Raw genomic sequence first — 10123 nt, 5'->3', positions numbered from 1 at the left:
CTGCTTGATCAGCAATAGCATCATTGATTTTGTTCACATCACTGTAGAGAACAAGAAAAGCAAAGAGAGATGAATCTCATTTCCCCTGTATTATAATTCAGAGCTGAATTGGGGTCCTGTAATTTTCCTTGCCTCTATTCTTTCCCACTATCACCACTTCCAGAAACTCTGGGCTGTAGTGAGGAGTGGGTGCAATTCCCCCCACTCCATCCAATGGCAAGAGTTGTGGGTGTGGGTGTGTGTGTGTGTGCGCGCGCGCGCAATCTAAAGAAGGACTGAGCATCCTGCCCTTTGTCCCTTAAAATAGACTGCATTGCCTCCCTTGGTGGGATGATTCGGAGGGAGGACAAGGCCAAGACCCCAACTCTTTCCTCTCTCTCAGCCCCTCCCCACCGCTTTTCCAGCTTCATGTTCCCTTGGAGGGGTGGCAGAATGGAGCAGGAGGGAGCAGGGAGTGTATGAACTGCTATTGTGGAAGGTCCTTGGAAGGCGTCCTGTGCAATCCCTTACCCTTCCTGTGTGACAGGCAGTGACTATCACAATCTAGCCCTAGAGCAACTGCACAGTTTTCAGTAACAATGAACACACAGGTGCATTTCTCCTGTGTAATGCGCTTTCTCAGTGCAGAAGACATTTCTGTCAGGTTTTAATATGACTCAGTGGTCACACACTTCTGCATCTCTTGGTTGTCACCCCATGCATGAGAACTGCAAAGTGGTCCACTCATGTCACCCTTATCAGGAGCAGAGGGCATGGAGGTTTGGAATAGCCATAAGAAGCAGAACTACTAGCACATCGGTGCATTCAGTAAAATGTTAAGTTATCTACTGCAAAAATGAACATGTTTGATTTATGAAACATGTTTACAAGTCTGTAAGATTTCTCTGGCATGTTTTGAAGCTGAGTATTCTCTGGGTGTGTGGCACAAAGTGGTGCCAAAGATGAGAACTGGCTTACATCAGCGTAGTTGGAAATACAAAAGTTATTTACATCATCTTTTTCCCCTGAAATTCTTCTCTCTCACACAATTGACCTTGGTCCAGAACTTTACTGGAAGGGAAAGGCACCACTATGCAATGGCAACAGACAGAAGGAAAAGTGACAATGACAATAGTTGGAATGTAACTTCCCTGCTCTCTCTGTATGCAGTATATTTTTATGAATGGGATCCTCAATATATTGTTTTAGCTCTTTATAAGATTCAGTTCTCCTGTTCTCCAAATGTGGACTGTGTAACTTACAGTACAATTTAGCTGATAACCTCTCTGACAGTCTATGTATTTATATGGACCCCTGTCACGGAAGTATCTATGTTTTACCTAAGTTAGGAGTCCATAACTTGGGTTTTAAGGTCTCATATAAAGCCCACTGAAGTCAATGGGAGTCTTTCCAAAGGCTTGAAGGGGTTTGGATCAGGTCTTTAAAGCCTGATCCAACTTCTAATGAAGTCAATTGGAGATGGATTAGCCCTTAGTGGACTGAGTCTTCTAAAGTCTTTTATGTATTACTCATTGTTCAGGACACCTTAGAAACTAAAAAGACATGCACTGTGTCCAGGGCTGGCTCTACAGTTTTCACCGCCCCAAGCAGCGTGCAGAATTGCCGCCGCGGCGGAGGCAGTCCATGTGCCCTTAGGGCGGCAGGTGCGTTTCCGCGGCGGCAGCAATTCAGCGGCAGCTTCTATGTTTAGCTGAAGCTGCCCCGGACAGCTAAACATAGAAGCTGCCTCCAAATTGCCCTCACCGTGGAAATGCGCCTGCTGCCCTAAGAGCACACGGACTGCCCCCGCCCTCCGCGGTGGCAATTCGGCGCGCTGCTTGGGGGCAAAACAACAGGGACTGCTGCCCCTTGCAGATTGCCGCCCCAAGCACCAGCTTGGAATGCTGGTGCCTGGAACCGGCCCTGACTGTGGCATAGGGTTCTTTGAGATTACTTACTCCGAGATTCGTGTATTCAGTTCTCCTACTGACGTACAGTCAAACCAGCCTATATCCATTCTCATTATTTTCCTGAAATATGCTTTCCTGATTTTTTTAATCTGACGAGCTGCAGACATTATCCAAAAGCAGATCTGGGAAGACAGTAATGTGGATACTGACTTACTGTTAAGAAAACCATTTCCACTCCCACAACTGCAAAAAAGTAACATGGCTAATGATGAAATAACCATTATAATTCTAACTACATACATGTGACACCTACTTGATGTACAGCTGCTTGGGAATCTTCATCAGAACCTGGGATTTGGGAGACCCTGCTTCCAGATTCAGAGCAAAGACTTGAACATAGGCCTCCCAACTCTGAGGTGAGTACCCTAATCACCGGGCTATTGGCTATTCTAGAGTGAGTGGGTCTCTCTCTCTCTCTCCCTCCCCCCCCCCTTCTCCCTCTCCTTCTCTCATTTTGTATTTTATTTCAGGTCTCAGTTTTGTCCCAGTGCAGAATAGGAAAATTTCTGACGCCTCCAAAATGTTCATGGACTGTCCAAGTAGTTGCCTCAATTAGAAGAGTTGGAGAAGTAATGCAAGACAACTGACTTTGATGAGGTTGCATGGTTATCACTGGGACAAAATTTGGCCATCTGTATGTGTATATAATGTACAGATCACATCACTCACTGCCGAAACAAAGCCAGTGCTAGGGCAGCAACCATTCTGCACCAGCAAAACTCCATGCGCTTTTAGGAGGAAGAGTAAAAAATGGCTTCTCCTGTTGAAAATAATGCGTGGGGCAGAGACAAAAAAACTCTAGCAGAGTATTCTACAGGAATCGTCCAAACCCAAAGCACATCACACAGGGATAAGCTGTAGTGGTCTGAGCCATGACTTCAGAAAATTCTGGGCCTGATTCTCCTCTTAAACTAATTTTATACTAGTGTATCTCCATTGGCCTCATTGCAGCTACTCCTGATTTATGCCTATGCAGGTCAGAGGAGAATCAGGTCCTTTATACGGTAGATAGAATGAAATATATAATATCATATTGTATAGTATAAAGACTAAAGAAATAACTTGTCCTCACTGACATTTGGATCTGATGCTTTTGACACTTTGAACTTGGCTATGTTAGTCAATTTTTTGTTTCCCTAACCACTGTGAAGCAAACTTTGCACATGGTGTAACAGAAACTGCATGCAGTTATCTCACACTGCGTGACATTCACCCCATGCAGTGGACCAACATGGGCCTATGCCCTACAATTATCTAGACTTGGGCCAGCCCTCTGCACAGAGGTGAGTTTCACCCCATGACATTAAAATCTGAAACACTGCAAGAGCGCATGCCTTCTCCATTACATTGTGCAAAAATACAGTCAATAGGAGCCTTTCTTATGAAACATAACAATTTTGTGTTTTATATATTGGAAATAACATGGGGAACCGAATACTGACTTGGAGGTATCCTAACACGAGCACCGTACAGCCAATTCCTGCATAATAACTTGCAAATCTGATCATTTCACTTTCAATGTCCAGAAACCTATAAAATAAAATAAAAATAGAAGATTAAACAATATTGCTACAAATTTCTGACAGTAAATCTACTTAACAGTCCACTTATCAGTGATGTTTCAAGGGCATTCCCTGCATTTATTATTCAGGATAATTTAAAATAATGGCACTTTGGTAATTGATTTCTAAAGCTGGTGCAACATCACATCTTGGAGGTAAGAAGTGGCAAAACTGCTTCTTCTGATATCAGAAATAATGGGGTGTCCCGTAAACTGTTGTTCATTAACAGTCTATTGTTCTCAAAGGCCAGATTGTTTCTGAGCCTAATGCAGATGTGGAGGGGACTGGGAAGTGTAAGGAGTGCTGTGGAGTAGTTTGCAGTGGATGGTTGTGAAACACCACTGGATCTCATGCAATGAAAAGGTGCAGGAAAGGATTGTTTGGGGGAAGAGGTGTCCAACATAGTTTCAGTAGATAGTGATCTTATATAGGACTTGTCTATATGGACAGCGAGTGCCCGGCAGGCTAGTGTGGGGTAAATTCATACCCCAGGTTGGCATGAACAAAAGTAACATTTAGTCCACCACAAGCTGGGGTGTGAATTAACCCAACGCTAGTCTGCTGTGAACTAACTGTCTATATGGACCCTGCTGATGTGCACTAAAAGTTCTATAGCTACTCCTGGGGGAATTCACTGTCACTGCATGCATGCATAAACATATCTCCCCTTCTTTCCCCCACCACTCCTCAGATTCCTTTTGTTTTCCCAAACCAGCACTCACTCACTCCTCCCCAGCAGCGCGGGTGTGTCTGTTCAGGCACCCGCAGCAGCCAGAGGGAGAGGTAAGTCACCGTGGGAGGTTGGGGTTTGGAAGGGGAGGTCTGGGGATGCCCTGGCTGCCCAGGGATGTTAGTTCCAGTTGGGCAGGGGGTGGGGAGAAGGAGGACAATGGAGATGAAAAAAAAAATTCTGCAGATTGTATTTGTCAGCATAACACAGTAACATAATAAGAATATAATCACAGTCTTTTCAATTATTTTGGTAATATATTTCAAAATACTTGTCAGCAAATAATTGAAAAGAGTGTGATTATATTGTGTTATTTTGACAAACAAAATATGTTGAATTTTAAAATATTGTGCACAGAATTTTTAATTTTTTGGCCCAGAATTCCCTCAGGAGTACATATCGTACGTTGATCTATCCCACTTTCAAACAGGACTAGATAAAAGCACAGTAAAGAAGAGTCCACATGGCCAGTTAGTTCACAACAGGCTAGTGTGGGTTAGAGTCACACCCTAGCATGTGGTGAACTAAATGTTCATGCAGACAAGCCCTGAGTTACTTTTTACCAATATAGATGCTAATGTGGTAGCAAAAATCAAACAATGTTCTATAGACAAGTGTGAGGGGTGGTTGTTGTACATTCAAATATTACATTATATTATGAAAAAGGTACCCAATCTGAAATAATCATTTCCTTCAGATCATGTGGAAATATTAATTATCCACAAAAAGAACAGGAGTACTTGTGGCACCTTAGAGACTAACCAATTCATTTGAGCATTATCCCTAATCTCCATGGTGAACACCAATTTGTTGCTGTTACTCTTACATTATTTCAAAATAGTTCAGTGGCGCTTCCTGGCTATTTCTCTAGATTTCTATATGTAGTGATGAGAGTAGGAGCCAGTCTATTTGCTTAAAAGCTCATCAAACACAGAATTAGAAGAGCCACAGATTTTAAGGCCAGAAGGGACCATTATGATCATGTAGCCTGACCTCCTGCAGAAACTGAGCATTGGAAACATAAAACATCAGAGGCGGTCAGATGAATCATTTTCAATTCAACAAAAGTTGCCAGGAGCCTAGAAGACTGAGGGAATTGATACCTGGCTACAGAGCTTTTTTCTCTTGAAGTGACTAGTTCAAATCTAGTTCAGGTAGGCGGAAAACAACCAAAAGTCTTTCCCTTCTAATGGATGTTTAGTTACCTGTGTGAAATACATTAGGGGTCTCAAATTTGTTCCTGGATGCAGGGGTCCCTCCCTATCATAGAAACAACCACCACTTAACAGCGTCCTTGCTGACAGTTCTAGTTGAGAGACCAAGGGCTGAATAGGCATGAGATCCCTCCCACCCCTACATGTGGCCCCTCCAGGTGAGACTTGAGGCATTGTAGTAGAACAGAAAGAACATTGGCAAGTTTCCTACGGATAGAACATTTAGCCTCTTAGATTGAACTGGGCCCTTTTCTCTAGCAAGAAATTCACTTACAGTGTTTAACAAGAGAAAAAAAAGAAACAAACTCCATGGACCACTTACCCACAACTTATTGGTGTATTTGTTTCATTTGGGTGAAGGGAACTGTTGATCCACACTATGGTACTATTCACACATGCCTTGTCTGGGTTGCTAAGCTCTTGCTTCTCAATGTCATATTGAATAAATGTGTCTGTCATCAGACCAAAGACAAGCAACATGCATGGCTGGGCTGCTCCATGAAGAATGGCACAGAAACTACCAAAAGCCATCATTAAAATCTCAGATGATGAAGAGAATCGAAACTAAGAGAGGGAAAAAAATACTGTCTGAGTGATTTGGATGTTAGTTATGCATTAATCATTCATATTTCCCTGATTGATATTTCAGGAGAGTAATTTCAGCAATGTTTACTAGTGAATATTTGTTTCAGAATTGTTTTTACTACAGATGTAGAACCAATCCTACTTTCATTGCATGGGTGTGTAATCCCCCTTGATGCCATGAATACGGGAGCAGAGTTTGACCCTCTGAGTGAACATATAATCAGACTTGCAGACAGTAACAACAAATGAAACCCAAATAATAAAACATCACTGCAAGATATCAGTGTTCCACACTTTGATTCAAAGATTGACTGTGAATATGTCCTTGAAATTCATGTTTACTTGTATAGTCAACTTTGCATGTTTTTTTTTAAATTAGGACATTCTACACAACATATGAATAAGGTAAATTATTGTGACTTACTCCTAATGGTTCTGTGGTTATATGGTAGAAATTTAACTAAATACACTCAGGTTGGGATGTTGCATAGATACACCCAATCAATTGATGTATATAGAGTGTTATGGTCAGGTACTATTAGAGAAGTGATCTCTCTTTGCTGAAAAGGGGACTGATATTTATAAGTATGCAGTGTAAAATATGAAGTTTACATACTGGAGAGAGGTGGAGTATAGATACAAATAATACACAGATGCTGTAATGTGTCAAGGGACAAAAAAGGCACAGAAACAAAGCAAAAGACAGAGATATTCTGATGGTGAAAATCAGGGGAAGAAATAAGACAGACTAAAGCCTGGTGTACACAAGAAAATTAAGTCAGCTTAACTACATTGCTCAGAGATGTAAAAAGCCACACCCCATAGCAGCGTAGTTAAGCTGACCTACCCCTCCCCCCAGTGTACACAATGGTAGGCTGACAGAAGAATTCTTCTGTCGACCTACTTACTGCCTCTCGAGTATGTGGATTACCTACGCCAGCTGGAGAATCCCTCCCATTGGCACAGATAATGTCTACAGCAGGGTGGGCAAACTATGGCCCATGGGCAGGATCCAGCCCACCAGCCATTTTAATACGACCCTCGAGCTCCTGCTGGGGAGCGGGGTCTGGGGCTTGCTCCACACAGCTCCCAGATGCAGCAGCATGGCCCCTCTCCGGCTCCTGTGCATATGGGCAGCCAGGTGGCTCTGCTCTGGACACTGCCTCTGCCCCAAGCGATGCCCCTGGAGCTCCCATTGGCTGGGAACCACGGCCAATGGAAGCTGCAGGGGCAGTGCCTGCAGACGAGGCAGTGTGCAGAGCCATCTGGCTGCGCCTCTACATAGAAGCCAAAGAAGGGACATGCTGCTGCTTCTAGAAGTCACTTGGGATAAGCACTGCACGAAACCAGCACCCCTCACCCTCCCTCCATGCCCCAACCCCCTGCCCCAGCCCCGATCCCCCTCCCACCTTCTGAACCCCTCGGTGCCAGCCCAGAACACTCTCCTACACTCCAAACGCTTCATCCCCCAGCCCTATCCCCGAGCCCTCATCCCAGCTGGAGCCCTCACCACCCCATTGCATCCTCACCTCGCTCCAGCCCAGAGCCCCCTCCTACACCCTGAACTCCTCATTTCTGGCTCCACCCCACAGCCTGCACCCCCAACCAGAGCCCTCACCCCCACCCACACCCCAACCCCAATTTTGAGAGTATTCATGGCCCACCATACAATTTCTATTCCAGATGTGGCCCTTGAGCCAAACAGTTTGCCCACACCTCATCAACAGTGAAGTGCTACAGTGTTAAAAGGGAGAAAGAAAAAAAAAGTCTGAGAAAAAGAATGAAATTAATGATCTTGCCATAAAACCTTGGAAAATGCCCTGTTTTGTGTGGCATCAGCTCTCTAGCCACATATGGTACGTATATGCTGGGCATTTTACACCTAACTATCAAAACAGTTTAACATATGTATGATGTGAGTATAGAACTCTGAAGCCTTTGCTCCAAAATCCCAGCCCTCAACCACATGATCTGAAGGAGAAGCGCCAAAATCTTTCAGTGAGATATATAACAATGCTTTGTATTTCTATGCCATTTTCCAGCTGAGAGTCTCAACACATTTTATGAGCACCAAACCTCAGAATACCCAGGATGTAGGTAAAGATTTAACTGAGGCGAAGAGCAGTTAAGTGATTTTCCAAAGGTCATGCAGTGAGTTAGCGGCAGAAATGAGGAGAATCCAGATCTCCCAATCCTTAGTTGTGTGCTTTAATCACTGAACTAGCTTTCCTCCACATACACCACCTAAGTACATTACAACTAGAGCTGGTTGAAAAAATTGGAAGTTTTGTTTCATAGGAAACTTTGACATTTCAATGTTTTTTGCCATTGTGAATCAGAGCAAAAACAAATATTTTGAAAATTTCCTGGAAATTTTTCTTTTTGGATTTTCAAAATTTCATTTTGACTTTGCTTTAATTATTATTTTTAGGGCTGTCAAGTGATTAAAAAAATCACGATTAATCACACTGTTAAACAATAATAGAATACCATTTATTTAAATATTTTTGGACGTTTTCTACATTTTCAAATATATTGATTTCAATTACAACACAGACTACAAAGTGTACAGTGCTCACTTTATATTTATTTTTGATTAAAAATATTTGCACTGTAAAAAACAAAATGGTATTTTTCAATTCACTGAATACAAATACTGCAGTGCAATCTCCTTAACATGAAAGTTGAACTTACAAATGTAGAATTATGTATAAAAAATAACTGCATTCAAAAATAAAACAATGTAAAACTTTAGAACCTACAAGTCCACTCAGTCCTACTTCAGCCAATCGCTCAAGACAAACAAGTTTGGTTACTATTTGCTGGAGATAATGCTGCCCATGTCTTGTTCACAATGTCACCTGAAAGTGAGAACAGGCATTTCCATGGCACTGTTATAGCCGGCATCACAAGATATTTACGTGCCAGATGCCCTAAAAACTCATATGCCCCTTTATGCTTCAACCACCATTCTAGAAGACATGTGTCCATGCTGATGACAGGTTCTGCTTGCTAACTATCCAAAGCAGAGTGGACCAATGCATGCTCATTTTCATCATCTGAGTCAGATGCCACCAGCAGAAGGTCAATTTTCTTTTTTGGTGGTTTGGATTCTGTAGTTTCCGCATCGGAATGTTGCTCTTTGAAGACACCTGAAAGCATTCTCCACACCTCATCCCGCTCAGATTTTGGAAGGCACTTCAGATTCTTAAACCTTGGGTCGAGTACTGTATCTCTCTTTAGAAATCTCACATTAGTACCTTCTTTGCATTTTGTCAAATCTGCTGTTAAAGTGTTCTTAAAACTAATGTGCTGAGTCATCATCTGAGACCACTGTAACATGAAATATGGCAGAATACAGGTAAAACAGAGCAGGAGACATACAATTCTCCTACAAGGAGTTGAGTCACAAATTTAATTAACATATTTTTTTGATGAGTGTCATCAGCATGGAAGTATGCCCCCTGGAATGGTGGCTGAAGCATGTGGGGCACAAAAATGTTTAGCTTATCTGGCAGGTAAATACACTCTCCAGAGCTCCTGCTGTGGCCTTTACCTCCTGGGGCTCTGCTGCCTCCTGCCCTGGTCCCTGGAGCTGCCCTCTTGCCTTGGAGGTGGAACAATACCCACCCCCTGGCCTTGTTCTGCTCCCAGGCCTCACACTCCATCATCCTGTGCCTGGAGGAGGCCTTGCTGTAGCCCACAGCCCTTGGTGCTGTGTCTCAGGTCTACCCTGGGAAAATTCTCATGTGTCCTGATAAAGGTGGTGTGAAATGAAGACAGTTCCAGCTCTGCCTCCACTCACTCCCTGCGGCATGGGCTGCTCCCTGGGCCTTGCAATAAAATGTCACAGCTCAACCTGGAAAAAAAAAATGCCAGCTACAAAAGTGTCCTGTGTACATCTGTTCTCACTTTCAAGTGACATTGTAAATAAGCGGGCAGCATTATCTCCCAAAAATGTACCCAAAATTGTTTGTCTTAACAATTGGCTGAACAAGAAGTAGGACTGAGAGGACTTGTAAGCTCTAAAGTTTTGTTTTTGAGTGCAGTTATGTAATAAAAAATATCTACATTTGTGAATTA

The 10123-nt window shown here is 43.0% G+C and overlaps 1 long non-coding RNA gene across 1 annotated transcript; it reads right to left on the bottom strand.

The window, feature by feature from the left end:
* Positions 1 to 1554: 1554 nt before the first annotated feature.
* Positions 1555 to 9898, bottom strand: LOC115659962. Its single transcript, XR_004002679.1, has 3 exons — positions 9567 to 9898; positions 7607 to 7608; positions 1555 to 1565 (listed from the first exon to the last, which is right to left on the bottom strand). It is a non-coding gene; the product is annotated as an uncharacterized LOC115659962 (long non-coding RNA).
* Between the last annotated feature and the right edge of the window lie 225 nt (positions 9899 to 10123).

The sequence above is a fragment of the Gopherus evgoodei genome, chromosome 11 (genome assembly GCF_007399415.2).
Source record: "Gopherus evgoodei ecotype Sinaloan lineage chromosome 11, rGopEvg1_v1.p, whole genome shotgun sequence".
NCBI classification, from domain to species: domain Eukaryota; kingdom Metazoa; phylum Chordata; order Testudines; family Testudinidae; genus Gopherus; species Gopherus evgoodei.
The sequence above is the reverse complement of the archived record's forward strand: the minus strand, read 5'-3'. Positions and strand labels throughout refer to the sequence as shown.